Source organism: Pinus tabuliformis, chromosome Q (assembly GCF_031772625.1).
Source record: "Pinus tabuliformis cultivar Carrire ecotype Pingquan chromosome Q, CPIR1, whole genome shotgun sequence".
Taxonomy (NCBI): domain Eukaryota; kingdom Viridiplantae; phylum Streptophyta; class Pinopsida; order Pinales; family Pinaceae; genus Pinus; species Pinus tabuliformis.
This window is the reverse complement of record NC_142296.1, coordinates 439,599,843-439,604,376: the sequence shown is the minus strand read 5'-3', so window position 1 is coordinate 439,604,376 and position 4,534 is coordinate 439,599,843. Positions and strand designations below refer to the sequence as shown.

Here is a 4,534-nt window from a genome sequence, read left to right as displayed (position 1 = left end):
ATAACTGAAGTAACCATCTGTATTCTTGTGGCGATTGGAATTAATGCGAAGACTGTAAAATTCTTTAAGAAGTAACCCTATCAGCGGTTGCAGAAGACTTCTCTTACTTTGAATGGCTGAGTGAGGATTTTGAAATCTATCCTATAAATGTCGTGACAATTAAATGGAATCCTCAGTTTTGAATTTTGGTTTTCGTCCATACCCGAAATCGTATTTGGATTTAAGAATTGTTTCATCCCACCTCCCAAGTTCAACCCATCATGAATATTATTATAAAAAAAGCGCCAAACTGAGGTGAGGCTTTCAGGCTCGGAATCCCTACTTGTGTTGTCGCACACGAAAAATCAGTTCCCCTGTTTTCGCCCTGCTCGCCTCTGGTTAAATTTTCATGAATGCTGTTACAGAAAAGCACCGAACTGTGCTAGGGCTCTCAGACTCGGAGTTCGGATTGCGAAAATGCGTTTCCCCAAGTTTCTGAGGAGGAAAATCAGGGTCCTATGGAAGATAAGGAAAAATAGTGTGAACACCCATGAGCGAGAGATAAATACTGATGAGAAATGTGCAGGCATGGAGGTTTTAGAGGAGCTGGAACTGGTGTTCAGGCACTTCGACGCTAATGGGGACGGGAAGATATATGCTTCGGAGCTGGGCGCAGTTATCAATTCTCTTTTCAAGTATGCGTCGAGCGAAGAAGAGTTGGATCTGATAATGAAAGAAATTGACTCAGACGGCGATGGGATTATCGATCTCCAGGAATTCATCCATTTCAATACAAAGGGAGAAGGGGGTTTTGGGACCCTAAACGAGCTGCGAGATGCCTTTCGGATATTCGATAGCGATAATGACAGTTATATCTCTGCAGAGGAGCTGCGCAGTGTTATGGCGAGTATGGGCGACCGAAGGAGCCTTGAAGATTGCTTGCGCATGATCAGGGTAGCCGATTCCGACGGAGATGGGTTTGTGGACTTTGAAGAATTCAAGAAAATGATGACTGTAAGTTCATGAGAGAATTATACAGTCTGTAAAATGTATAAGCTAATCGTATTTTTGGCTGACTGTAAGTTCATGAGAGACATATTCAGTCTGTAAAATGTCTAAACTAATCTTATTTTTGGACACTTACAGGATTTAAACCAGTGATTTATTGCAAGAAAGAAAAAGAATTATATTATGAGTATATTTATATTTATTTATCATTCATTAACAGGATTTGAACCAGTGGTTTATTGCAAAAAAAAAAAAAAAACTCCAGTCCAAGGAAGATAACAAATACCTTTCAAGGCCTCTAATATCCTCTCGTTTCCACAATTTAAAAAAATTTTATTCCATTCAACGCGACCATTTTCAGGTTGTGGTTGCCATTGATTTGTTTTCGACAGAAATAAATCTTTACAGCTTCCATTCAACGTGACCATTTTCCCTGTTGGGTGGGTGGACAGGTTAGGGTTTAACCATGTGAGATCTCATGTTTTAGGAGTTCGAGAAAAGGCAATCGAAACGAGTGTGCGAGGCATGTGGCAATGTGTTATTAAATACTCTTTTGGAAGTACATGCTTTTGGTAAATGTCTAAATTCAGATTCCAATACTTACTTTTGACTGTTTCTCGGTGGTAATTGTTTTTTATTTGATTTTGATATTAAATATTGTGTTGTTTTTAAAAGAAGGTAACCTCCTATATGTGCCCATGGGGATAGGTTGTCAGTTTGCAGTGAATGCACAAAACATAAGCATTAACATGCAAACCTTTGCCTTGAAATAAAAACCTCCTGTATATGCCTATAGGAATTAGGATAGGTGGTCACTTTGAAGTTCAATCTCATTTGACTTTTGAAGACTATTTTTAACAAAACTATATATTGTATTGATATATTTAAATAAAATATTTTGTAATGGGGATATATAAATTTAAAATTTTATAATTTTAAAATTATAAATAAAAATGAAATTATTTTTAAAATTAGTTAAAGAGATAGAAAGCTATATATATAAAACGATTTTACATTACTTTTCAAGATCGAAAGAGATAATGTGTATTTATAGAATATTATATATATATATATATATATATATATATATATATATATATATATATATATATATATATATATATATATATATATATATATATATATATATATATATATATATAGCGCATATGGTGATTGATTCAAGGTTTTGGGTTCAAATTATGGTTAAAAAAAAAATTACATCTACTTATGGAAAGAGAAGATTTTTGTGGATTTAGATCAATTAGAAGAGATTTTACACACCTTTACATACAACTGTCGTCTAGCAGTCCATGGATCAAGATGTCAGAGCATATGAAACACAATTAATTTTGCCTCTTGAACATTAATATTCTTTTAAAGTTTTCATTCCTCATTATTTGTTTCAGTATATTGTCCTAGATGATCTCGAGAAATGCATATAAACTTTGCACATTGTGCTTTGTGAACTTGACGTGGCTTTTGAATTGGTAAGCCTTCCAGAATTTTGAGGGCATCTGAATATACGCTGCATTCATCTTACCCTTAGATATTAAAAACAGTTTTGTTCTGCTTTAAATCCTTCTCGCTTTTGCTCACATGGTTTTGTTTTTAAGGAGGTTCTTGTCGATGAACTCCAATAGGTTTGGAGGACAAGGTTATAGCTTTACTTCCATGGTCTAGCACATGACATTCAACACGTTTTCTGAGAAGAGAGAACATTATGAATTCATTATTTACAACAAAGCGCTGTCTAGCTTTGTTTGTTAAGTGTTTGATTTGACTCAATGCTCAAGATCTATGCAAATTTGTTTTGGACAAATGGAGAAAAACATTCAGTGCTTTAGGGCCCAATGAGGGTAAGAAGTTGGTAGATCTGGCAGTCATTAATTTCGAGGGAGGTGATTGTAATTGTCATGACTTAAAGTGAGATATTTTGTACATAAAAATGGTAGTCAGTGACAGTCTTCTTCCTCATGCATAATTGCTTCATGTAGCATGGGATCAAATGGTTTTCCAACAGTATTGACCACATTAACATTAAATCCTTTCATGATTTCTACGAACTATTTATAAATACTCCAGGCAAATTAGGAGCATTATTAGCGTCTAATGGAAGCCAATCTGTAAAGTAAATTAGAATGATAGGATTGACGACTCCTTCATTTCTAAATTGTTTTTGTGCCTACATTGCTAAACTATTTTCGTACAGGGGTTCATAAAAGTAATAACAAGCATTATAAAAATAATTGATAAAAAGTTTAAGGCATATCTTAAACAGTTTAAGAAAATAACAGGGGTTCAAGGCATATCTTAAACAGTTTCTATATTTTCAATTCAATTTTCCAATTGCCTGACATTAGCCATCTTACTGGCTTTCTTTTTAAGGAATTCTTGAACATATATCTCTTTGTATTCTGGGTTTACCAGTTATATGGTGACGTAGAACTCTCAGTTGTCACAATTAATTCCTACATATATTGTTTCCCTGCTTTATTGGCAAAGAAAAAAAATAAAGTTGTTGAAGAGTATTCAGAAGCCTTTTCCATTCATTAAAACATGGAACATGTAATCATATACATTCGACATTTTCCATTCATTAAAATTTGGTAAATCTAGAATATTTAAAATATCTTTCTTCGATATTTGTATTTCAATTTTCTTCGCAACGATTTTCCATTTCAATTGCGTTTACAATTTTATGGATCATGTGCGGTTGGTCGAGTATTTTGGTCTGTAAATTATTTGATATTTTAATGTTTTCGAGCAGGTTGTTTTGCCATGGAGAATTTAAGTGAGATATATTGAAGGTATTATTTTTAATTGAAATAAAATTTCCAATAAAAATTTACAGTGTAATTCTAATTATTTTAGTTTCTATTAAGTATTCAACTTTCTTGACTTATTGTGATTTTTCTCTTGATGTTTAGCTTGCTCATTTTGGTTCCCTATAAATTGATACAATAAAAAGTAATCTAATATATAAACTTAAATCATAATAGTAGTAATAGAACTATATTTATTCTTGAAACTTCTATAAAGAATTTATCAAATTTATAATGGAATAAACCCCTTGCTGGTAGATGAAGTTTGATTCCAAGAGTTCAGCCTTATTTAAGATTTATTTTATCCAACAACAAAGAATGATCCAGCAAAGAGTGATTATGTACATACAATGACTAAATAGGTCTTATTGTTTATCAATGGTAAAGGATTAACTGAGACTAATTCCAATTAGAACAATTGAAAATGGACCAGAACAACAAGAAGCAACATAGGAGCATATTACAATCATGATAATATTATACATTGTAATATTTATGATTTATATCTTAATCTGTGTTTTGGCTCTTTCAAAATTGTCCACCATAGGCAGCAGATTTTCAATTACATCACCTTGAATGTTAGATGCCAAACTTAGTCGTTCTTTCTTTGCTCTCTTCCTGTAATCTCACAGGGAGTTTGAGCTTCTCTTTGTTTGATTTGATTGACTTCTTTGTTCAATGTTTTGTAATGTAACAAGAAAACTTTGCCTTTATGACTCTTT

At 32.8% G+C, this 4,534-nt stretch overlaps 1 pseudogene; it reads left to right on the top strand.

The window, feature by feature from the left end:
• The first annotated feature begins 268 nt into the window (after positions 1-268).
• LOC149220104 (putative calcium-binding protein CML27 pseudogene) lies at positions 269-1,177 on the top strand (annotated as a pseudogene).
• The last annotated feature ends 3,357 nt before the right edge of the window (positions 1,178-4,534 follow it).